General features: G+C 51.5%; 1 protein-coding gene across 2 annotated transcripts in view; it reads left to right on the top strand.

Annotated features, from left to right (window-relative positions):
* Positions 1–26,727, top strand: part of LOC147747926 (flavin-containing monooxygenase 5-like) — a 418,557-nt gene that overhangs the window by 305,611 nt on the left and 86,219 nt on the right. The window lies entirely within an intron of this gene.

Below are 26,727 nucleotides of genomic sequence, written 5' to 3'. Positions count from 1 at the left end.
AAGCAAAAGCAAACACAGGTTTCCCTGCCCACACTGCTGCAAGCAAGGAAACCGCTATGTCCCGGGGTTGAGATCCCCAGGACATAGCCTTTGAACCAGTCCCAGGGGGTGAGGTCCCTGGGGCCATTATTAGCTCAGGGAGGGAGCGGGGACACGCGGCCCCACTCCCTTAAAGGAATTGGCTCCAGGGTTGGACTCCCCGGGGGTCTTTCAGGCTCAGTGAGGGGCTGTGTGGCCCCCTTCCCATTTTGTGAATTTTCAGCCCCAGGGTGAGCTCCCCAGGCCTTTAGAGACACAGGGAGGGGGGCTACATGGCTCACCCCCCATTTTTTAAAGTTTTGCATCGTTGGTGGGCTCCCCAGGGCCTCTGGAGACACAGCCCAGGAGGTAGACTCCCAGGGGCTAACAATAAATAAAGCGGCCCGCCGGCATTTTCTTTTTTCTGATTCGGTGAGCCTCTTGCGGGATCGCAGAATCTTTTGCAGTTTTTATTTCTTTTTGGCCCCCAGGAATGGTTCCTCTGGGTCCCCCACTCTGGGGTCTAGGGTGCCAATATTCCTACCCTGCCTCCATTTTTTTTTTTTAAATAATTTTTATTGCAGATATGCAGTACAACATTACAACACAGGGTGACACCTCGTAGCTCTCCCCTTCAACCGTTTGCATTAGCTTCTGCACACATCCTGAAGGCCCACAACCCGGAGGTCGGGCGGCGGTAAACATAAAAATTCTCGATGCTTGGCAAGATGTAGCAGGTGTAGCCCTCACTCTTAGATACGTGCTCGTCTGCTTTTCTTCCATTCCTCTCTATGAAATCTCCCAATAATTTCGAACTGTTCCTAACTGACCCCCTATCCGAATGTCCACCACCTACTCAGGAAGATTTGCCACTACCTCTTCCATGGGTTCAATCAGGAGTCCATGTCTAGTGTCTACCTAGTTTTGCGATGTCCCCGGTGTGTCGCGGGGGCCGCTCCCAGCGTTGCCCAGTGCAGCCTCATCCTCCTGTAGTGCGCTATCTCTCAGGGCTTGGACCAAAGTCTCCCAAGCCGCCGCTGTGTCCAGTCCCCTATCACTTGGGTTACGGTGAGCCATCTGGTATCCGTGTGTACTGTCGCAAGCGGCCCACTTCAAGAGCTCACCGGCCCATCTCCTGTGTGTGGGACCTACTCACGCCTTCCAGTGACGTGTGATTTCCCTTTTGGTTACAATCAGGCCCATGTCTATAAATTTACTTGTGGTTTTGTTTTTAGGTGTATGGGGGAACCAGTGTAATAAGCAAACTGCTATATCATATTGGAACGTCCTATCCGTCACCTCGTTAAAGTATCACCTATCGCCTGCCAGTATTCCCGGAGGCCAGGGCAGGACCATAACATATGGTCCAGCTCCGCTCCCTCCAAAGCGCATCTCGGGCACGCCGCGGCGACTGTTCCAAAATATTTCTTGATTTTTCCTGGGGTCAAATAAGCCCTATGCAGCACGTAAAAATGGATCTGCTGAAAGCGCGCATTTCTCGTGCTGTTTCTAGCTCGTCTCACTAAACGGGTCCAAGTCGTCTCGGGGATCTCCCTGTCAAGGTCTGCTTCCCATTTGATCTTTAGCGCCGACAGCTGTGGTAGATTTTCCCGTAGCATTCTAGAGTATAAGCAAGTTACTGCTTTATAGGTTCCTGCTGCCATCATGGTGTACTGGCAGCCCATGGTCGTCTTGGGTTCCACAAGTCCCTCTTTCCAATGTGTTTGGATGGCTCTAGTCACCGCGGCGTGCAATAGGTACCCTCCTCTAGGCAGCTCATATTTCTCTTGCAGCTCCAAAAACGGGACAAGTACCCCATCTTCGTAGAGGTCGCCTACCACTTGGATACCCGCCTCTTCCCAACTCTGCAACTGCGACCAGTCTCCGCCGTGAGGGAGTGCTGTCAGCATTCCCAAGGGTATCTCCGGGGCATATGGGCATTGCTCTCCTGCTCGGCACCGAGACCGGTTCCAGCAAAGTCTGAACGTCCGTTACTCGGGGGTCAGATCCCTAAGAGCAATTCTCTGCTGTAAAGCTATATAGGCCAAAACATGGGGCGGGATGCCCTTATCTCTCTCGTTCTCTGGACCGCGATATACCCTCGCCACCTCCTGCGTAAAGATCTGCAGTTGAGCAGCCAAATAGTAAAGTTCAAAATCGGGGGCCGCCAATCCCCCCTCATCCTTCGGGCAGGTGAGTGTCACCAGTGCAACCCTACACCTGCCAGTCCCCCATATGTAGGAGGTCATCTGAGATTTCAGTTGGGAAAATAAGGATCTCGGTATCCAGACAGGAAGGGTGCGAAAATAATATAGGAGGCGCGGCAGGGCGATCATTTTCAATAATGAAATGCGCCCAGTGACTGTCAGCGGGAGCGTGGACCAAAAGGCCATGCAGCCCTTCAGTGCTCGTATGCATCTGCCTATATTACTCTCCAGTATGTCCGCCGCCGTGTGGTATATGTATACACCCAAATACTTCAAGCAAACGGGCTCCCACCTAAGCTCAGGACGGTGGTCGGGTCGTGCTGTGTCCTGTCGCAGGGGGAACAGGCAGGTTTTGGACCAGTTGACTTTGAGCCCTGATAATTCTCCGAATCGCTCTAGTAGGCGTTCTGCGCCCTTCAGTGCTTTCGACCTGTTTTCCAGGAATAACAACAGGTCATCCGCATATAAGGAGATGAATTGTAGACCCCCTCTGCTATCTATGCCCCGAAAATGCTTACCCATGCGGGCCTCAGCCGCGAGGGGTTCGATCGCCAGGGCGAACAGGAGGGGGGACAAGGAGCAACCCTGGCAGGTGCCCCGTTCCACCAGATTTTGGTGTGAAACAAGGGGTCCTATCCTCACTCTAGCCACCGCCGCCGTATACAGTACTCGCGTCCACTTAATATAACCTTCCCCCAGTCCAAAGTGCTCCATGGCCTTGTATGAATATTCCCACTCTAGGCTATCAAACGCCTTCTCTATATCTATCGATAGAACCAGGGGCGTCTGGGCTACCATGTGTGGACTTTCCACCAAGCGCGTAAGTCTCCTTATATTGATCGTCGTGTTTTGAGTAGGAATAAAACCCGACTGGTCCGTGTGGACTAGGTCGGGCATGTGCTGGAGGACCCTCTCTGCTAATATGGCACTTAATATTTTATAATCCGTGGTCAGCATAGATAACGGCCTCCCTCCCTGGTTTTAGCAGTGGGATCACTAAGGCTTCACACTGGGGTAGATGGCCGGCTTTCCTGGCCTCATTATATATCGTTTGTAGCCTAGGCGCTAACAAGTCTACGTATTTGCTGTAGAATTCAATGGGTAGCCTGTCTAGGCCCGGTGTTTTGTTGCGGGCCATCCGTTTAATCGCCCCTCTAATCTCCCCCAGTTCTATGTCCCTACCTAATTCGTCCGCTTGTTCCTTCTCTAAGTGTGGCAGTTGAAGGGCCGCGAGAAAGGCTTGAATGTCGTCCTCCTGTCCCATCAGCGCGCTCCTATATAAGTTCGCGTAGTAGCTCTGAAACCTGGCCAATATCTCCATCTGGGAGTATTGCAATTGTCCCTCTTCTCCCTCGATCGCCAATATCGGGGAGCTACGCCTAGCAGGATTGGCTAGCCATGCTAGTAATGCTCCAGCTTTGTCCCCCTCAATGTGGGCCCGAAGCATATATGCTTTGTGATCGAAACAGCGGAGGCGTTCTACTTCTACCGCTACTGCCTCCTTGGCTGAGTTGACCTCCTCCTGTAAATCTGGGTGCCCCGGTCTCGCTTTCTCAGCATCCCTCAGCTTAGAGCCCGTCTTTCGTAGATCCTCTAACAGCACCCTCTGCACACCCACATGTTTCCCTATGCACTGCCCTCTGACTACCACTTTAAAAGCGTTCCACTACATCGCTCTAGAAGCCGTGGATCCCTCGTTCTCCGCGAAGTACTGAGTTATACCCTCCTCTAGCGCCGCGTGAAAAAGCGGATCTTCTAATGTCTCGGGCGCAACCTCCATGTCGGGACCCGCGATATCACCGAGTCCCAGTCCAGACCAATCAGCAGCGGATTGTGGTCCGAGATTGTCCTGGTCAGGTATTCGGTCCGTGTCACCGTCTGCATTACCACCCGAGAGCACAAAATTGCATCAATTCGGACATGGAGGTCGTGGAGGCTCGAAAAAAATGAGAAGTCGTGCTCGGCTGGGTGATGTGTGCGCCATGCGTCTGTCAAACCCCATCGCTCCTGCCAATCCAGTCTCCCTTTCGTGAGGCGGTGTACGGGGGAATCTCCCAGTGGTGGGTGGGATCTATCTAGTGTTGTGTCCGCTACTGAATTAAAATCGCCCCCAATTAGGACTGGGCCCGCTAGGAAGTGTGCTAGTGACCCCGATAGTCCCGTGAAAAAGGTCAACTGGTCAATGTTTGGTGCGTATATGCTACACAGCATTATGTCCTTGCCCCGCAGCCTGCCCTCCACTGCCACATATCGTCCTTCAGGGTCTATTGTGTGCCTGGTCGCCTAGAACGGTGTACCTGCCCTTATCCATATCAAGCCATTATAGAAATGGGGTAACCCAATACGGTTCCTGGACCTGGGTAATCAATACTGTCAAAGAAAACAATGGTCCAAACCGAAATTGATCATTTGATCAATAAATAATGCACTCACAGTTGTTCTTTTTTCATTGTTCAAACGAGTGTCTGAATTAATCTACTCTGAAGACTTAAGCAATAAGGGTTATTTAACAAGAGGAAAGAGCAACTGCCTGAAAACGACAGAATTTATTCAAAAAAGGAGTTTTAATAAATTACTCCATCACAGCACAATTAATTATATACACTTATACATCTTCAAAAAACACAAACGGTAAAAAGGGGAGCAATCTGCTTCTAAGAGGGAGTGCCAGAAAAAGAAAAAAGAGTGATTTAAAGAAAAGGGGTGTAAGCCTCAACGAAAAAGTGGCATAGGATTTTGGGTAAATGAAAAACACAAAGCTATAAAAAATCAAGCTAATAATGCAATTAGGCCACTATAGTTTGTTACGCTTTTCACATTTATACAGTCTCAACTGGCATGTATAATGAAACTTTCAATAAGTAGTGGTCCTATTTGCTTATTAAAAAGAAGCGTCGACGTTTCGACCCGTCTTGGGGTACAGGGGTGACTGGGAACCTCGACCTGCGGGTCTTCCTCAGGACGTATATGACACAAGCCCTTTTACCGTTGATTATCAATGTGGACCTAGGGTAAATTAGGATAGTGTTCAGGGAGTTGCATAAACTTAATTTAAATGTAAAATTAAAATTGTATACAGGTTGGAATATTAACCTATATTCTCGCTTACCTAAGGGTTTCTTTTAATAGGATGATCGCGGTCCTCCTACACCTGGATGGATGATATAGTCGCTTGACCGTGGTGCAACACCTATAATTAATAAGGTGTAATCGGTCTATCAAAATCAATTCTTTTCCTACATTCTTAATTGTAGTGTTAACTCAAGTTAAACAGACTTACCAACCGGATTGGTGGTCATGTGCGTAACCAGAAAGGTTAAAGAATTAAGGGCAGCAGACACAGCTCACAACAGGACACCGTCTATCACTACATGGGGACACATTAATGGTATATTACCAAAAGACCATTCTGATTGTGGTTCGCGATATACATGACCAGCATGTTGCTGCCTACCTTGGACATTCTTATTCCGCCGTCACTCGCTGAAATATTGGTGGGGTAATACACTGCCCATACCCGGACACCGGTATTTACTGTAGTGGGATACATTAATTGCGTATTAGCAGGGAGTTGTTGATTCGAAGCTTGCACTATATTAGACGGCACTGGTTGGCGCTAGAGGGATTTTTTCCACAACAGACGTGGACCCTGGTGAGGTACGTCCCGCTAACTTTCCCTAATTGAGAGCCCTTTTCTGAATTGAGGCGCTTTTTAGGCACAACACATGCTTACCCTTTGGTTGTGGTCATATTATTTATGTTTCCCTCTAGCGCCAACCAGTGCCGTCTAATATAGTGCAAGCTTCGAATCAACAACTCAGCGAGGGATGGCCCCATAAGATATAACAAGGTAGGCAACACCACGTTAATTTGACAACACGCGAAACACATACAATTGACCGGTACCCTGCTAATACGCAATTAATGTATCCCACTACAGTAAATACCGGTGTCCGGGTATGGGCAGTGTATTACCCCACCAATATTTCAGCGAGTGACGGCGGAATAAGAATATCCAAGGTAGGCAGCAACATGCTGGTCATGTATATCGCGAACCACAATCAGAATGGTCTTTTGGTAATATACCATTAATGTGTCCCCATGTAGTGATAGACGGTGTCCTGTTGTGAGCTGTGTCTGCTGCCCTTAATTCTTTAACCTTTCTGGTTACGCACATGACCACCAATCCGGTTGGTAAGTCTGTTTAACTTGAGTTAACACTACAATTAAGAATGTAGGAAAAGAATTGATTTTGATAGACCGATTACACCTTATTAATTATAGGTGTTGCACCACGGTCAAGCGACTATATCATCCATCCAGGTGTAGGAGGACCGCGATCATCCTATTAAAAGAAACCCTTAGGTAAGCGAGAATATAGGTTAATATTCCAACCTGTATACAATTTTAATTTTAAATTTAAATTAAGTTTATGCAACTCCCTGAACACTATCCTAATTTACCCTAGGTCCACATTGATAATCAACGGTAAAAGGGCTTGTGTCATATACGTCCTGAGGAAGACCCGCAGGTCGAGGTTCCCAGTCACCCCTGTACCCCAAGACGGGTCGAAACGTCGACGCTTCTTTTTAATAAGCAAATAGGACCACTACTTATTGAAAGTTTCATTATACATGCCAGTTGAGACTGTATAAATGTGAAAAGCTTAACAAACTATAGTGGCCTAATTGCATTATTAGCTTGATTTTTTATAGCTTTGTGTTTTTCATTTACCCAAAATCCTATGTCACTTTTTCGTTGAGGCTTACACCCCTTTTCTTTAAATCACTCTTTTTTCTTTTTCTGGCACTCCCTCTTAGAAGCAGATTGCTCCCCTTTTTACCGTTTGTGTTTTTTGAAGATGTATAAGTGTATATAATTAATTGTGCTGTGATGGAGTAATTTATTAAAACTCCTTTTTGGAATAAATTCAGTCGTTTTCAGGCAGTTGCTCTTTCCTCTTGTTAAATAACCCTTATTGCTTAAGTCTTCAGAGTAGATTAATTCAGACACTCGTTTGAACAATGAAAAAAGAACAACTGTGAGTGCATTATTTATTGATCAAATGATCAATTTCGGTTTGGACCATTGTTTTCTTTGACACTTATCCATATCAAAGCCCCCCTAGCAAACGCTGAGTAAGTGGTGTTAAATATCTGGCCCCTCCACCGCTTTTGTAGCGCTAACCCCTCTGATTTTGTGAGATGTGTCTCCTGCAGCAGCGCAATATGCACCCCCCTGCGGACCAGATAGGCATGTACTTTGTGTCTGCGTGCCATTGAGTGTAGCCCCCGCACATTCCAGGTTATACATCGCACCACATTTGCACTAGTCATTGTCCCATAGTTCGTAGTATAGTCTCTTTCGCAGGTCTGTGGTGCCACGAGTGGTGGTGTCTCCCCAACTAAACTCCAAACCGTCTGGCATTGTAATTCCCTCATGTTTCAGAGCCAATCTTTGCCAAAAATAGATAACAACCCCACCAATACCCTCTGCCACCCCCCCAGAATAGGCCCCAATAACAAACTATCAGTACCCATCCAAACTAAGTCAATCCCCTCAACTTCCCGACTAGTTCACGGTCGTAACCGTGAGTGCCTTAAGGGCAATCGGGGTGTGGCCTAGGTCCGAAGGTAGAGACAGCCGCCCTCCCCGACCCCACTTGTTAGCAGCGGACTGACATCCCGAACGATGATCCCCCACCGCAGTACCTTACAGTTTGTGAATTCTTTCCTCTACAGGAATATCCCCCTATTGTTAGGTGCGTATCAAATGTTCAGGATCTCCTCTGATGTTTGTGGTGTCACCAGCGGGCTCTTGGTGCTGCGTGTCTCTGAGTTCTCCGACTCCGATCCTGTGTCTTTAGTCTCCGAGTTCGAGCCCCGTTGTGATGGGGAGGCGCCCGATCTAGACAACGATTCTACTGCCTGCAGTGCAGCCTGCCGCTCCGCCTCTGTCTGGGACACCGATGGTTTCTTTGATCCCTGTCATCGCCAGCTGCGCCTCTTTGATTTCCGCGTCTGCGTTTTTGTTCTCTCCCTCTCCTCTCGGACTCTGGCACCGTCTGTGCCCGCTTTATACGTTTCCCACCAATCCCAGGCATCCGCCGACGTGGGGAAGAAGTGTGTCTTGTCATCTAGGACAACTCTTAGTTTAGCCGGGAAGAGAAGGGAGTATCGAATTCCCTCATTTCGCAGTTCGTGTTTTATGGATAAAAAGGAGGCTCGCAGTTTCTGCGTCTCGAATGTGTAGTCAGGGAATAGGGTCACTTTACTGTTTGCTACTTGGAACGGCCCCGCATCGCGGGCCCTCTGGAGCAGAAGGTCCCTGTCCTTGTAGTGCAGCAGTTTGGCCACGACTGGTCTCGGGGGTAGACCAGGCTTGGGGGGCCTAGCCGGGACACGATGAGCTGGTTCCAGGGTAAAGAATGGCTATAGGCCTTCCAGCGCCACTGTGGTCTTCAGCCAATTGTCCAGATACCCAATCATATCTTCCCCTTCTGTTTTTTCTGGCAGACCTACTATCCGAACGTTACTGCGCCGGCTTCTATTTTCGGCATCCTCGGCCCTCCTTTCCATCGTTTGTATCCTGCCCAGGGCGCCCGTGAGCCTTTCTTCCATGTTTTTGTGGGCTGGGGCTAACACCTCTAAAGTGTCTTCAACCTCTTTGACTCTATCTTTGAGTTTGTCGTGGTCAGCCCTCAGGAGTCCCAACCCCGATACCACCTGCACAATATCGTGTTGCAAAGCATCTCTAGTTGCCGCAATAGCCTCCAGGATGCGGTCCTGAAGCTGCTGCAGGTCCGAGGGTCCCGCAGGGCCACGCTCCGATGACTCCGGGGTCGCAGCTCCCTCGTTTTTACCTTTGTTTTTCACCATGGTGTAAGGTCGGGTCTCGCACCAGTGTCCGTGAGCTGTAGTGGCTTCCTTCCGGTCACAATATCGTGTGTCACGTCCACCCCAATGTACCACCTCCGCAGCTAGCCCACCACCAGGGGGGTCGAACTCAGTTTCGTCCTCAGACGGGGTTCCGCGGACTACCCTCCACCCTCAATCTGCGTCTTCCTCGTTCTTGCGGCCGTTTCGACTGCAGGGCACCCTCTCCAGCCCCTCTGGGATTGAGTAGTTCGCTCACGCACACCCACGGGTCTGCGACCCCGTTCGTCAGTGTTAGGGAAAGGATTCCAGGGCGTAGGCCTTGCCCTATCCATGGTGAGATCTTGCTCCTTGGCGGGGTCTTCTCAACAAGGAGGCCCGCTTCGCAGCCGCAGTCCGCTCCGCCCCAGGGCCACCCAGCAGATCAGAGGCCGCTCCGCGGTTGTCCTCAGCCCAGGCTGGTTGCACTGGCTCCCGCCCTCGCTCAGTGTTCGCTCTGTGCTCTCGAGAAGACAGATAAGCCCTCGTTATTTCCGCCTGGGACCTTAGATCTCCTCAATGTCCCCAAGTACGGACGAGGGTCCGCCAGTCGCCGTTGGAGACCTAAGCAGCAAGCCCCTCCATCTAAGTTGCAGTGCAGGGCCCCCTCGAAAGCATCCGCCTTCCGGTTCTTACTCTCTGCTCCATTCCGTATGGTCCGGGTGCAGGGCCCTCAGCGGTCAGCCTTCACAGCTTTTCCGCCCGGTCAGCAGCGTCAGCTATTCCGCCATACCCTCCGATCCCCGCGGGGCGGCCGCAGCTCTCCCGATGTCTCTCAGGACCCCCTGCCGGCCCAAGACAAAGCCACTCCCATGTGCCACGGGGCACCGTTTCCCCCGATGGGGACGAGCAGCAACCCTCTGGGGGCGGTGGCCTCTCGCCTTTGATTCCTCTGTCTCCTGCTGCCCCGGGCAGGCCCTTCGCCCCCCGCGCTCGGCGGTGGAAGCCGCCGGATGCTCCCAGTGGCTGGGTCCGGCGTGCAGTCTCCTCCCCGGTCACAGAGCAGGCCGGGTGCTCCGCCGCCCCATGGGCGTCTCCCGCCGTGGCCCTCACCTCTCAGCCGCACGGGGACAGGCGGCGCTCCGGTCGCACTCTCAGCGGGCTAGGGATCAGCTGGGCGGCTACCGCATCTGCACCTCAGCATTCCTCCGTGCCTCTTGCCGCCATCTTGACTCCGGGGTCCCAGCCTGGTCCAAGCCGAAAGTCGGCGGGTCTCTCAGGGGCCTCAGGACTCGCCACAACGTCGTCAAATCACTCGCTCTGCGGATTGGTCGCTTCTCCCCGTCCGCTTGGCTTCCGAAGAGGCGCCTCTCAGTCAGATGTGCTTCTCAGTCTCTCCCGGCATCCGAGACGTCCGCCATTTTGCGCACCTCCGCGTTCCGACTTGCGATCGCCTCTTCCGCCGCTGGTAGGTTAGCTCACCGCTCCACCGACCGCACCGAGGGTGCACTTCAGGTTCACACTGCCTCTGGTTTGCGAGTGGAGGTTCCCGCGGGCGTCGCCGCACCGTTTTGCAGGAGTAATGCGGGGATCAGGCGCGGAGCTCCGAGCTCACGCTGCCATTCCCTTCGGCTCCGTAGCCACGCCCCCTTCCTACCCTGCCTCCATATATGTTTTTTTTTCCAGAATTTCAGGACAGGGGACTAAGTCCCCAAGTCCTGTAATAGCTTCCTACAACATTTTCTCAAGTTGCAGGGAACCAATCAGAGTGCTTGCTCTCACAGAAGTCTGACTCCCGTGGGAGCGAGATGGCCCAAGGGAAATTAATCTCCCTGGGCCAATTAGAACAATCTATTTTTACACTGGCACTTCTGCAAGAGTCTCGGAGACAATTGCGAGCCCAACCGTCCAATTATTTATATTTGTTTTTCCCTTAGTATCTCAAAAACTACCAGGCGAATTTACACTGAATTACAAAAAGCAGAATCTGTGGACCAAGATCTAGCTTCATGCAAAATCTGGTGTCATGCCATTCAGAAGTTTTTACTACAGTCTTGTCTAAAGAAGTCTGTCGAAAATGCATGGAAATTTTGCATTTTGGGACTCCCCTCTTTTTTCTCAGCCTCTGCTTGACGGATCACCCTGAAACTTTTCAGGAAGGAGCTGAGGTGGATGAACTTTGTTTTTGGAACGTTTTTTGTAGATCTGTTAAATGGGGCCAAAGTTATTCAAAAACTAAAAACGCTCCATCTATGGAAAAGCAGACCTAGCTATAACTACTGTGAGGATCTGGGTGTACTATATGATATGGCTGTGGGACCTTATCGTAGAGTACATTCACAGAAAGTGCTCGAGTTCCAGTCAGTATCATGTCCTGAACCTTAGCTCAACCCTGGGTAGCTATGGCTGCGAGCAGTAAGGCTTGGCATAGGAACTTAGTGTAAATCATTTAAAAGCAACAAACAGAATAAAAGAAACACATACCAATTAAGAGACACAACAACAATTTATTTGTATGAGTTTGTAGAGCTCTTGATCATTAAAATCCAATGAAGGGTTCCAAAGATACAGATTTTATAAGTGTTTATCATTTTTAATCATTACTGCAAATAAGCATTGATCAATGAAAAGTTTTTAAACTTTTGAAAAGTTAGTGCAGATTTACTCCGGCCCAAGCTGGGTGACCAAATCCGACAGGGACACGATCTAGAAGGCCATTAAGGAAGCTTTGAACAGTTGCCTGGCCACAAAAGGGTCTTTAGAGCAAGTTGCAAATTTTACAGCATGATCGTTATAGGTAACAAGGGAGTGGTCCTGATCCTGAGGGATACAGGCAAAGGCTCTATGGGATGCACTGTGATGCAGTCAACTGGGGTGTCTCAGAGGTAGTGCCATGGGTGATTTCATCCCTCTACATCCTCTATGTTGCAGTAGTGGGCTGTTAAATGATGGATTCTCTGCAGATTTGCAAATCCGCGGAGGATGCAAGAATCCTAATAAAATATCAAAGGCATACAGTTTGACAGATGAGCTGTTTGACCCCTTGTGCATTGAGCATTTGTGAATCCACGTGCTTTGATTGCCTGTTTAATGCTGAATTATTTTTTGTTGCAGATGTTTCTAACCAAAATGGTTCAAGGTGTACCTTGTGCGATTCACAACTCTCAGGCTGGAGTTGCAAATCAAGGACCCTCCTTGGATTTGTTAAAATAACATAGGCATAAAAAGAATCTAGTGAACAACTGCTGTGCTTATTCATTGGCCATATTTAGGCATTGGCCACACGTGGCAGGTTGGGAGCTGGGCCTGGCCATAGTCCAGTCCATGTTGCCAAACCCTGATGTCAGGACTTCAGTTCGTATGTGCCATTCCTGTTATCATCTGGTCTGCGGAAATGGTGTTCTCAATGGGGGGAACTAGTAGCAGCTCTACAGTGGATAGCTCCTCCTTTCCCTGCACTGTGAATGAGGCAGGGCTACAGATCAGGGTGGTCAGGCATCTGCTGCTTTTAAGCAGATTTCTTGTTACTCTCTCCCTCTAATTGAAGCTATAGGTTTGCCAGAGTACTGGCTTGGGAATACTTCCTGGAGCCTGAGGCCCATGAGAAACCTGCAAAACCCATCAGTTCCTGTTGTAAATCATGGAATGGACCGCCTTTATCTATATATATAAAAACGAAAGTATGTCTGTCTGTTTGTCCTTTATGCATTACTACACCATTCATCCGATTGCCATGAAAATTTGGAAAGTTATTGAGTACACTCCCGCAAAGGTTTCTGTCAATTTCTTTTTTTAAATCGGCCCCCCCAGTGCCCTCATAATCTTTTGAATACTGAAATAGACAGAGAATTTGCGAGCATCGTTGACAGTTATGACCCCCAAACGGAAATCGATTGGTCAATCTACATCTGAAGCATGAAAGAAAAAGGCATTATGAGCTTCAGAAACAGACGAGCAATGGGAAGCAAGATTAGAAGCTGTTCGAATACAAACTGCTCAAACCCGTAATTCTCAAACGAACGAGCAAAGAGAATCAAGATTGGAAGCAGATCGATTACGCACTGCTCAAGCCCACTCGAATGAAACAGGAGAGCAACGAGAATCAAGATTGGAAAACGATCAATTACGCACTGCTCAAGCCCGCTCGAATGAAACAGGAGAGCAACCAGAATCAAGATTGGAAGCCAATCGAGGACGCACTGCTCAAGCCACACTTAGAAATGTTTAAAAAAATAAAATGAATAAGTTTCAGTAACAATGACACAATGTAAATTTAATATTATCATAACGAGTTTCCTTGAATTTCCTTTTTTCTGAGATCGCAGCAACTCGCAACGGGTAAGCTAGTATCAAATGAAAAACACTTTCAATTCAGACTTAGGCCCAGATTCTCAAAGGTTTACATCAAATTAGTTTTACTTTTGTAACGCTAAACCTTTTTGGGGATTCACAAACCAACGCAAATATGTATTTGCGTTGGGTTGTATGGTAAAGTAATGCAAAGCAGCGAGAAATGCTGCTTGGCATTACTTTGCGCCAAAGGGGAGTTACATGGGGGGCGTGGCCAGACGACGATGGAGCTGGGAGCTTAAACCAGAGCTCCCGCTGGCGATCCCCCATGCAGTGCCATCCTGCCCCATATAGGGGGGCTTCTGACACAGGCGATATCCCCCCAACCCCGAAGTGCAGGCGAGCCAAACGGCGTAGTGTAGGAAGCCGCTGATAGCCGAGTTGCAAGGAAAAAAATAACTTACTGGCGGAACCGCGCGGCAGGGAATAAAATGGCGGCCGCGGTCTGACTGGTGGCGTCGGAAAGAAACAAGGAGGCCCTAAATACGAGGGACACTTCAGGCACCTGCAGCGAGCACACAGAAGGACAAAGAGCCGGTACCCTCCATGACTGGACAGCAAGAAGCCACTAGGTAGGAGGGTGTGGGTGAAGACAGCACTGAGACGGCAACAGAGGCATTGCGGCGGGCCTGCGCTACGAAGCAGAGAGTGCCCTGCGGCAGGAGGGCCAAGCCCGGGAACGAGAGTGCGGAGGGCAGTGATATGATATTTGCAAAAATGAACTGCCACACTGCCCTACAATTGCAGATCCTCCTCCTGATGGTATAGAGAGCAGGCCATCGAAAACGGGGGAACAGATTGAGGGGCTGGGCGGAAAGAGGACCGCAACCGCAGTCTGACTGGTGGGGCCTTGGGAAGGCCAGAGCAATACGGAGGAAGGTGCGGCTATGGACGCATGCAAATGGCTGCAGGGACATAACCAGTCCTCCTCCAGTTGGCATAGAGGGCCCAGAGCGTAGAGCAGGCGAGTAGCTTGATGGCCAGGCAAGATGATGGCCGTGTCCTGAATTGAAACAGGCTGAAAAAACCGGAAGGCCCCAGGGGAGACGGCATCGGGACACTGCCCACAAATGCAGTGGGCACCAAGAGCGCTCACTGCCCGGTATCCGCCAAGAACGCTGAGAGAAGGAGAGGCAGGGAGAAGGATGCGTGAGGGCTGCTACATGGGAAGGGAGAAAACAGGAGGGGCCCGGGTGGCTGTAGCTGAGGGCCTGGAAGCACCGTGGGCCTGCAAATAAGCGGAGAGACCTGATCCCACGGAGAGCATTGGGGATAATCTGTGGAATAAAATAAGTGGGGCATAGAGTGTGAGTGGCAACAGGACGGCCAACGCGGGTCACTGGGACCTCGTAGTCCACAACCAAGGAGAGATTAAACTAAAAACAACGAAGTAAGAAAACAGATGCGAAAAGTGAATTACGAACCCTAGTGGGCAGGGATCAATGCCTGGGGTCACGGAAACCGCACAGCAGGACAGGTGCTAAGTAATTAAAGCCCTGAAGAGCTAAAAGTAAGGACCACATGGCGGGGAATAATCCTAGCAATATATGAACTATGGGGACAGTAGCTGAGAGACATTTAGGGCATAGGAAAGCGGTAATCAGGTGACTGAGAAGGGAAGGACTCCTGGATCGTAGCGACAGGGGTGTGGAGAGACCCATAAATCCAGTGGCCAAGGACGAGAGTGCAGGAAAACGCCTGCAGGCTACACAGAGGATGCTGAAGGTGGGTGAACCCATGGGTTAGGCCTAGATAGAGACAATAGGGGAGGGAGAAAACCCCCTACTAGTAGACATCCACCACCATGGGAAGAGTTTCCAAAAGGCGTGATATCGAACAGTAGTAACAGTCTGGAGAGGAGGCTGGTGACTCAAGGTTACGGGCAGGGACCAATATGAGAGGAAATAAAGCTCACGACGATCCATCCCTCTATGATGTCCTACAGGCTACAAAAACATCCAGATCGGCAGTCGAATCTAAGATTGATACGCCCCAGGAAGACCTAGGACTGCTGAGGGCAGACCACAGGAAGCTAGCTGACCGGGTCACAACAACAGAAGGAGACATCAGAGAACTGAAGCCACAGGTGAGCATGGTTACCTTCAAACTTACGGACATTGAGAAAAGGGTACATGTGCTAAAGCTGAGAGCTGAGGATGCAGAAAATAGAACATGCCGCAATAGTATTCGAGTCATAGGCCTGCCGGAAAAAGTAGAAGGGAACAATATGGTTGCTTACCTGGAAAACTGGATCCGCACTGAAGTGGCGGAAGAAGGCTTGTCCCCATATTTTGCCTTGGAGTGGGCGCACAGAGTCCCTGCAAGGGCGCCCCCACCTGGATGACCGCCGAGACCTGTGGTGGTGCTGCTACTTTTCTACAAAGACAGAGATCAGGTGCTGAGCCAAGTGCGGATCAAAGGACACCTCAAAATTGACAATGGCACTGCTAGGATTTTCCCTGACTTCTCCCGAGAAGTACAGAGACCGAGAGCATCCTACATCACAGCTAAATGAAAATTGAGACAAATGGGGATGGTTTATTCTATGGTGTTTCCGGCCAAGCTGCAGATAATCTCAAAAGGAGGAACCAGATTATTCGGTACGCCGCAGGAAGTATGGGACTGGTTCGAGGAGCAAGGCCCAAAAGAAAGTAGAGGTGAGGAATCGGAGGGACTGGAGCGAGACTTAACAAGAGCCTACCAACACCTGAGGAAACTCGAAGAGACAGGGAAAGAGCGGTGGCAGCCGTAGCATCGTTGAGTGCTCATGGGACACGAGGCACCTCCTCTTTTCTGGAGAGGACCCTTCTTGAGATGACCCCCAGAGCAGCAGACGACATCATCTGAGGGACACAAGCCACGCAAGTAGCAAGCAGGAAACTTGAGCGGGGGGGGGGGGCGGTCAGGCTGATCCGAGCATGGGCTCACATGAGCTGAAGAGAGGGGGCCGGATCTAATGTCTGTAGGCATTATGCACAGGGGAGAAGGACCCTGGCTGAAGACGGCTGATAGCCAGAAACGGGTCCTAGGATGCTTGATTCCGGTCCAGGAAAGACATGGCTTGGCAGTTCGAGCTGGACTGTTCCCATGAGGCACAGGGTCAAGGCTGATTTGCATAGGGTCATGTCTTAACTGGGGTGGTGTGGAGTGCAAAAAAACGATGGATTTAGGCCCAGATCGCTGTACTGGGGTGAATGTATAACATTGTTTTGCATTCTGTCCATCAACTGTTGTTTTTCCTTTTGTCTTTAATAATAAAGCATATACAGATAGGACACATGCGGAGAGGGATAAGGCAAGCAGGCTATTGGCATGGCTTGCCAACCCCACTCGCAGGGGGAACACCATAATTGAAATAGCAGACCCAGAAGGGCACCCATTATACAGGCAAGATACCATAAATAACAGATTTCATAGCTACTACGAGCAGTTATACAAGAGCTCGGGACCTAGGGGGGAAGCTGAGATAGAGGAGTACTTGTCAGAGATTCCCCTCCATGTCTTATCCGAGGAGGATGCAGAACAACTAGGGGTAGAAATATCGGAACATGAAATCAGAGTGGCCATTAAAGAATTGGCGAGAGGGAAAACCCCAGGCACATATGGGCTCCCTAAGGAGTTCTATGCAATATATGTAGAGGAACTAGCCCCTAGGTTAGTAGAGATGTGTACAGAAGCTGGGGAGGGAGGCCAGCTACCAAACACCACTCGGGAAGCTGTAATAATTCCTCTGCTTAAGCCTGATAAGTCTCCCCTGGAATGCACTGCGTACAGGCCCATCGATGCTGAACCTTGACTTCAAGATCTTGAGTAAGCTATTGGCGACAAGGCTCCTACCGCACATGACGGTTCTGGTGCACCAGGACCAGGCGGGTTTCATCCCGGGCATAAATACAACCCTGAACATACGCCGGTTGCTTTCTATCTTGGAGCTGGGGGCGATAGAGGAGTGGGAGGGTGTGATATTCGCAAGAGACATAGAGAAGGCATTTGATAGCCTTGAGTGGGAGGTCCTCTATGCTGTCCTAGCAAAAACAGGGGTCGGGTAGCGTTTTCTGCAATGGGTGCAACTGCTGTATGCTGGCCTGGTGGCGAGGGTACGTACAGGACGTACGATATCTGAACAGTACAGGGTGGAGAGGGGCAGACAACAAGGGTGTCCCCTCTTCCCATTGCTGTTTGCGCTGGCAGTGGATCCACTAGCATGTAAGGCACGTTCCGGAGAAGCATACGGAGGCCTCCAATTTGGAGGGCAAAGGCACCACATAGCTCTTTATGTGGACGACCTCCGGCTCTTCCTTAAGAATAAAGGAGAGGAGTTGCGAGGGGCAATTAGTATGAAGGAGAAGTTTGGTGTATTATCGGGTCTGCAAGTTAATTGGCTTTAGTCTTGGCTATTCTCAATGGAGGCAGACACTCCACCGCGAGAGGACCTGGGAGGGCTGCAATGGGAGCCTCAATGCTTCCGGTAACTGGGGGTGAGGGTTTTCCATTCCATGGCAGATGTATAAGAAGTAAATATAGGGGGGGGGCGCTGCGGGCACTTCAGGATAACATGCATTCTGAGGGAGTCTCCCCCTCTCGGTGACTGGCCGGATTTCCCTACTACAAATGGTGGCCCTCCCAGACTATTATACTTTTTTACCACACTGCTAGTATGGATACCGGGAATGTGGTTCCGAGAATTGGACTCCTGCATTTATATGCAGGATGGGCAGAAGGAGGGTAGCCCTAACCACAGTAAAAAGGACACAGTCAGAGGGGGACCTTGCCGTGCCTGACATAGAGGCATATTACTTGGCAGGATAGATACAAAGATTTACACAGTGGATGGCAGGGAGTTTAACGCCGGACAGGAGGACTCTCCCCTTCCCCCCAGAGAAGATGATTGTGTTCCACAACCTGTTGGGGACTGCGAAGGCACAGCAGGTCCAAAGCAATGAGCACAAAGTGATACACCGATGCTGGGGCAGGTGCCTACAAAAGGCTAGGACATGCTGCCTACACTCACCGGAATTACCATTAGCACTCCTGGGGGCGCTCCCACATGGGAGACACTGGAGGGGGATAGAAGATTGGGAGCAGGCCGGAGCATCAAAGGTGGGAGACTTGTACCGGGACAGAGAGCTACTCCCTTTAGCAGAGTTCAGTACAGATTGGGACATCCCGCTGGGTCACTTCCCACTCTATGGGGCAGTTACGGGGCAATGAGGCGGCAATGGGGCAAGGGGCACAATGGAACCACCACGACAAGCCACCTGCGAGTATATAGGTCTGGCGGGGGAGACTATAAAAGCTGTTGCATACCTATACAGAACCATGGGGCAGGACACGGTACAGCCGCTGGAAAGGTTGAGGAATCAGTGGGTGGAGGATATAGACAACCCACTGGAAGACAAAGACTGGGAGAACATCCTATCACGCACGACTCAAGTATCCAGAAACACATGCTTCAGCCTAATTAGTTTTTACATGTTTCACCGAGCTTACATAACACCGGTACGCATTAACCGGTTCTTTCACAGAGAGCTACCAGGCCCTGACACAATAATGGCAAGAAGTGATGAGAGAGATTGCTAGGATAACAGAACGAACAGTCATGTGCACACCAAAAAATGACCTACTTAACCTGTTTCCCCACACAGCTAAGAGTAAGGTCACTGATAAGTTCTAGGACCTCGCCTTTATATTGGCAAAATGGGGGATTACTAGTAGATGGGAGGCCCCGGATGGCCCCAGCATACATAGATGGAAGAGAGAATTAGAGAAATGGGCAGGATCTGGAGACAGAATCTTCTGAGAAGGTGATTGGGAAAGCTGGAAAGCATGGGAGGTACTGATGGAGGAGCTGAGGGACAAGGACTCTGGGTCTGAAGGCACCACGCCTGAAAGACTGCCACTGCAGGGGAGCTCCCAAAGACAGAGTCAGAAGGGGAGAGATAAGTAAGTGCCAGGAGATGAGGACCCATAGAAGCCCATGCACTGAGAGGGCTTTGAGCTGGATAATGGCGACCGAGTGATAGAGCTGCACACAACGAGGAATAATAGAAGTGGTCACAGGAAGACATCCTGTAGTTATAGGAGACAGCAGTGCCGGGGGGAGGAGTGAGGGGATAGAGCTTAAGTTTAAGGGTTGGAGGGGAGGGGAGGGAGGGGGATCTGAGGGCATGTTAGCCCTGGAATTGCACTGCAGCACCAGACAATAATAATGCAAGAACCAATTGTTTGTGAAAGAGTTGACAGACGTGACATGAGCTAATGTGCAAAACGTTCACTTGCCACAGTGGTAATGTGCAGTGAGAGATATATGTAAAAGGCAATAAAATGTGTTTAATTAAAAAAAAGAGGGCGGTACATGAGCGTACCCGTGCTACCACCCATGCTTTTTGACACTAAACCCTATTCTCAAACATCAGTAGAAAGGATTTAGAGCCAAAAATTAACACAGCTGAAAAGCAGACGTTAAACTGAGAAATGTTTTCATTTCTCCTTGCTTTTCGGACTTTGCTTGCATGCTGAACTGTGCAGCGCACATACAATGGAGGAAAAGCCTTTTCACTTGTCTAAGCATAGGATTTTGTACAGGAAGGAGACCCTTCCTTTACAAAACCTATGCTACACTCATGCAGACACCCTATCGCTAAGGCGGGAAGGTGTGTGTGTGTGACGCTAGGCACCCGAAATCAGCCTTGGCGCTAGGAAGAGGGGAGGAGAGAGCTATTTCTATGTGAATATGGCGCTCTCGAGCTCCCTCCATATCACGCAACGCAGCGCAGCATTTTTGGCTGCTGCCCTGCGTTCTGTGCCTTTTGCGAAAATCTGGGCCCGAAGTGGCCTTCATTTTACAGTAAATTTCAGTTACAAAAAAATACTGTTTTTCTCAACCGTCTATTTCATTATAACATTTAATTGAATCTCCAAGATGAACCAGCATTTCAAGGTCAGAGGACACCCACTAGACCAGGGGTTTCCAACTTTTCCACTAACAAGAGCTACTTATGTTCAATGAAAATCATCCTTAGCTGCTAATATTATTAGTGTTGTGCACTTCAGACAAGATTAAATAAGTGACCACCTTATGCAAGATTACAAGCTGTGGCAATCTCAGTGCTGGATTGCCAGGAATTATGTAAATAAGGCTCAGTCAATTTGGAAATGTCTCTACAAGGATAATACATGACAGCCACAGCTGCAATGCCCCATGGCACCACAGTAATCTTATTAGCAATAATTCTTCCAATGCTGCACGATGTATCATTCAAATATCAGCTTTAAATATATTTAGGAAATTAGGGGCTCTGAAAATACACGCATTTTCATATCAGATACACATGTTCGAGGCATGTGGGCTGCTGAATTCATATCTGTGCATAGATCGCCGCCTAGTGTTGGGTCCGGATGATCGCCCATTGTTGTCCTGGAAGAGTCTTCGAAGTATCACGAGATAGGTGGCTCCTCCCCTGGACTACAGTGCGCAAGGGCATCGACTCCATCCTCAGATTGTTTTTCTCCGCCATTGGGTTCGGATGTATATTGGTTCACTCTAGTCGGAATCGATATAAAACTTTCTTAAGGCCTTTAGTTTTTTCGTCGGTATAGTCTTGCGTTGGGTGCCCGATTCTTCCAGCTCGGTTCCGAGCCGGATTCCAGATAGCCGCGTGCTTTCGACGCTAAAGGCCCAGTCGACGCCACAGACCTTATCGACGTCCACCCGGTGTGCAACAAGTGTCTGTCGCCGGATCATGATGAAGCCAGTTGCATGGCTTGTTCACGATTTCGATCCAAGAAGACTCTTATGCATCGTCGCGCTGCGCGCCAGGAGCCCAGCAGACTGCACCGGCGCCTGTGAACATATTCGATGCCGGGGATGATGAGGGAGCGGACCGGGAAGTTAGTGAGAACCTGTCGAATCCCGCGTCGGAGGTCGACTACAACTACGACGCGGACGTTGAAATGCTCGAAGCGGAAGAAGTCGTCGACGAGGTAGGAGACGACGATGGGGCCTTTGGGGCCATGGAAGATAGCTCGAGCGAAGAGCTAACTCATACTGACATTGGGGCTGAAATGCTTCAAAAGGCTCAGGTCGAGGGATCGCCACTAGGCCTTACCCAAGATCTTCCAGTGGGTTCTACGGCCCAGCCTTCGGGCTCGGCTATGGACATTGCTATTGAGCCGCACCCTGCGAAATCGAAACCGAAAGTGAAGACACCGGTCTCGACGCAAGTGAAAGCACTGGTGCCCCCCTCGAAACCTAAAGTGCGTATTGCTTTGGTCGGATTGAAGCCCTCGGACCTATCGGCACCGACGAAGCAAAAGAGCGTTGTCAATCCGAAGAAACAGCTCAAGGGCGTTGAGACGAAGTCTGGCACGCCGAATACAAAGGTCAAGGCATTCGAGCCGAGCAAATCGGCACCGAGGACGGTCGACACCGACAAAGGGCTCGGTGATCCGAAGGTTCTCGAGACTCCGCGTCGACAAGACAAGGCCAAGAGCGGCCCAACCCACGAGTCCACGCCTAGTGGTGCCTCGCAGGATGCCGCTTTCTCCAAGCAAGTGGCGGACTCCCTGAAGCGTATCAGGGACAAGACCTCGAGTGTCGGGCCAAAAGATCCTCCACCTTCGAAGCCTGTCGATAAACCTCAGAAAGCGCCCACGCCCATTCACTTCACGTTGCCGCCGAAAGTGGCGCCAAAGGCTTTCAACCCTAGGATGGTCACCAACGTGCCCGATAAGGTGTCCTCGGTGCCGAAGTCGACGACGGTGGTCCCGGCCTTAAAGCATCGACAATCTTCGTTGGAAGAACAGCAGGAACATATTATCGATGCCGAAACAGGCAGACTTTCCCTTCATAAGCGGAAAATTGCCCCGGAACATCCAATGGAGGCCTATAAAATTCCACTGAAGAAAAGAAGAAAAAGAAGGATTCCACATCAACTCCTGTTCTTGTGGAACAAATTTCTCCACATTGCCACTTATTCAGATGTGGACACTGGGGAAGGTGATGATGATGATGAGTACAGCTATCCTGTCTACACTGAGCCAGATGATACCAATGAACCCTGGACAGCTGGTGCTGACCCAGGTGATCCTCACTCTACCCCAGACACTCAAATGTATGCTGTGAAAACGTCCCCTACAGAGGATGCAGCAGCGTTTAATGCCCTCATTGAAAGGGCAGCTAAAAATCATGACGTCCAGCTCCATGCTGACCCCATTGAAGTGGACTTTCTTTTTGACACCTTTTCCGTCTCAGAGAGGACTGTCAAGACTCTGCCTATGTTGAAGGTTGTCTTGAAGCATGCTGGGGAGATCTTTAAAGAGCCTACGAGAGCCAGGGTGATAAACCCTAGAATTGAGAAGAAGTATAAACCGGCACCTAGTGACCCTACTTACATCAAGGGACAGTTGCCTTTGGACTCTCTTGTTTTTTCTAATGCCCGGAAGAGGGCTAATTCAAAACAACAGGTGATGCTCCTCCCCCAGATAAGGAATCTAAGGTGTTTGAGGCATCAGGGAAAAGGGTGGCAGCTCAAGCGGCCAATATCTGGCGCATTCCAAATACACAAGCACTTCTAGCAAGGTATGACAGGGCACACTATGACACACTGGAGACCCTATTGCAGCACCTGCCAGACAAATACAAAGAGGCAGCTGAGATGCTCATTCAAGAGGGGGGAAGCTGATATCCAATTGTTAGACGAGACCTGGAGGGTCGGCCGAGGACAAGAGGAGAGGTCTCCGGGGAGAGCCGTCTCCAGCGATCGTACAGACAAGTAACTCCCCCCCCACAGATGGACACCACACAAAGATAAGGTTTAACGTTCTTTATAAGCAATCTTGAAGTACGGTAGACTGGTACAAGGAGGTCAGGACTCAGGGGTCCCCTCGATTCTAGTCTCTTGGAAGGAAAAGGGGGTAGCGGGACAGTCTTGTTACCAGTTGGCAGTAGATGAAATGATGGTAGCTCTCAATCCTCGAGCCCGGCGTTCTAGGAGGTCGGGCCGCGGCAGCGCCAGCAGGTCCCGAGGAGATCGTAGATGGTACCGGGCCGCGGCAGCGCCAGCAGGTCCTGAAGTGGTCGTAGATGGTAACGGGCCGCGGCAGCGCCAGCAGGTCCCGACGAGGATGAAGGTTGCAGAAGGCCGCGGCAGCGCCAGCAGGCAAGACGACAGTTCACAAGGCAGGGCTGCGGCAGCGCCAGCAGTCCGTCAAGGATGAGTTCTTCACGGTGTCTCTCGACTCCAGGATACAACTGCCTTCCTGCTCTGGAGCTGCCCCAGTTATAGGTCTGGCGCCCTTTGATGTCCGGACCCTCGCACTTGGAGGTCGGGAGGTCGGGGATGAGGGAGTCCAGACACCCAGCAGGGGGGTGGAGCCAGCGCCCGGGGAGGCTGGGGGCGATCGGCACCTGGCGGGGGAGAGCCATCAACACTCCTCTCTCCCATTGACCTGCCAAGTGGTCCGTTCACCTCCTGGGTGGATGGTGGTGCCGGGATGTCGGGGCCTGGCCAGGCCCAGGGTTAGGGTCGAGCTGAGGCCATGCAGCCTCGTGGTGCAGTGTCCAAGATGGCGGTTGGGCCCGGGCAATGGTGCTGGTGGATGCCCAGGCCGGTGATACGGAGATGTTCGGGGGCAGGCGTCCCGTGTGGGATGGGTTACGGGTGGCTTCTGAGGGTGGCTTCTGGAGCGTCGGTGTCCTGGCTCTGTCATGCGGGGAGGGAGCGAGCCCCTTCTGGGGCCTGTCCAACATGCGTCCCCCCCAGCTGAAGGCGGGGAGAGTCACCCATCCTCTTGGGGACTCTCGCCGTCGAGGCGGAAAAAGTGTGACAGGCCATCCGCATTGGCGTGATCTTGACCAGGGCGATGCTCCACATCCCTTGCAGGGAGATGGACCATCGCCGCAGTTTGGGATTCTCCCCCCGCATCTGCATTAACCATTGCAGGGGGCGATGGTCTGTTTGTACCCGGAAGTGGGTACCGAAGAGGTAGGGCCGGAGTTTCTTGAGGGCCCACACCACTGCGAAGGCCTCCCGCTCGATGGTACTCCAGCGCTGTTCTCGGGCCAGTAGGCGTCGGCTGATGAAGGCCACTGGCTGATCGACCCCTTCGGAGTTGAGTTGCGAGAGGACGGCCCCAATGCCATGGTCCGAGGCATCGGTCTGGACTATAAACTCACGGCTGTAGTCGGGGGCCTGGAGCACCGGGGCGGTGCACATGGCGGCCTTCAGTTTCTCGAAGGCCGCTTGAAAGTCTGGGGTCCAGTTGACCGTTTTGGGATGCTTTTTGGATGTGAGTTCCGTGAGGGGCCCCACAATGCTGCCATAGTCCTTCACAAACCTCCGGTAGTACCCAGTGAGCCCCAAGAAGGCTCGTACCTCGGTTTGGGTGACGGGGGGCTGCCAGGACTGGATGGCCGCGATCTTGAGTTGGAGAGGGGCCACCAGACCGCTCCCTACTTGGTGTCCAAGGTAGGTCACGGACCCTTGGCCGATTTGGCATTTGCTGGCCTTTATGGTGAGGCCAGCTCGCTGAAGGGCCTGTAGGACCTCTCGGAGGTGGCAGAGGTGCTCTGACCAGTGGCGGCTGTATACTGCGATATCGTCCAGGTAGGTGGCGCTGAAGTCTTCGAGGCCTGCCAATACCTGGTTCACAAGTCTTTGAAAAGTGGCTGGAGCGTTTTTCATATCGAAGGGCATCACAGTGAATTGGTAGTGCCCATCCGGGGTGGAGAAAGCGGATCGTTCTTGGGCCCTGGGGGTGAGGCCGATCTGCCAGTAGCCCGCTGTCAGGTCGAAGATGCTTAGGTAGCGGGCAGCCCCCATGCGGTCGACCAGTTCATCTGCTCGGGGGATAGGATGAGCGTCGGTTCGGGTGACAGCGTTCAGACCCCGATAGTCAACGCAGAACCGGAGCTCGGGGGTGGTGCCCGGGGCGGCCGCTTTGGGTACCAGTACGACTGGGCTGGCCCAGGGGCTGTCTGAGGGCACGATGACCCCGAGTGCGAGCATTTTGGTGACCTCTTCTTGGATGCAGGCACGCACCCGGTCCGGGACTCTATAGGCCCGGTGTCGGATAGGGGGACTGTCCCCAGTATCCACGTCGTGAAGGCACCAGGGGGTGACCCCGGGGGTGAGGGAAAACCGGTCCGCAAATTGCAACAGGAGGGTCCGACAGCCTTGGCGCTGCTCCGGGGTCAGGGCATCGGAGAGTCGGACCCCATCCACGGAACCATCTTTCTCACGGGTCCTCAGCAGGTCAGGGAGGGGCTCGGAGTCTTCTTCCGCCCCACTGTCTGTAGCCATCAGGAGGCTGAGCTCCGAGCGCACAAAGTGTGGTTTGAGTCTGTTGGCGTGGAGGACCCGGAGGGGGTTTCGGGGGGACTCCATGTCGATGAGATAGGTGACAGGGCCCTTGCGTTCGACCACCTTGAAGGGTCCTGTCCATTTATCTTGCAAGGCACAAGGTTCGGTGGGGGACATCACCCACACCTGCTGACCAGGTTCGAACTCAATGGAGGAGGCATGTTGATCGTACCATTTCTTCATGTCCTCCTGACTGGCCTCTAGGTTGGCTTTAGCGATCTCCCTGAATCGCCTGGTCTGGTTGCGGAGAGTCAGGAGGTACTTGTAGACATCCGGAGGGGTTTTCAGGGGGGCCATCTCCCATTCTTCTTTCACTAGGCTGAGGGGCCATCGGACAGGGTGCCCGTACAGGAGCTCGAAAGGGCTGAAACCGAGGGACTTCTGGGGGGCTTCTTGGTAGGCGAAGAGGAGGCACGGTAATAGCACGTCCCACTGGTGGCGCAGGGGCTCCTCCAGCCCCATAATCATTCCCTTGAGGGTGCGGTTGAACCGCTCGACCAGTCCGTTTCCTTGCGGGTGATAGGGGGTTGTGAAACGGTAGGTGACCCCGCACTGCTGCCAGAGGGATTTCATATACTTTGAAATAAAGTTCGTGCCCCGGTCACTGACGACCTCCCGGGGGAAGCCCACTCGCGAGAAGATCCCCATCAAGGCTCGGCCTACTACTGGTGCTGTCACTGTTCGAAGGGGGGTGGCCTCGGGATAACGGGTGGCGTGGTCCACCAGGACCAGGATGAATCGGTGCCCTTGTGCTGTTCGGGGGTCCAGGGGCCCCACAATGTCTATTCCCACTCGTTCGAACAGGGTGGTGACAACTGGGAATGGCTGCAGGGGGGCCTTGAGTTTTCGGCCGCTCTTGCCGCTGGCCTGGCAGGTGGGGCAGGCCCGGCAGTGGTTGGAAACGTCATTCCGCATCTTGGGCCAGTAAAAGTGTGT

Source organism: Lissotriton vulgaris, chromosome 1_1 (genome assembly GCF_964263255.1).
Source record: "Lissotriton vulgaris chromosome 1_1, aLisVul1.2, whole genome shotgun sequence".
NCBI classification, from domain to species: Eukaryota; Metazoa; Chordata; class Amphibia; order Caudata; family Salamandridae; genus Lissotriton; species Lissotriton vulgaris.
The sequence above is the reverse complement of the archived record's forward strand: the minus strand, read 5'-3'. Positions and strand labels throughout refer to the sequence as shown.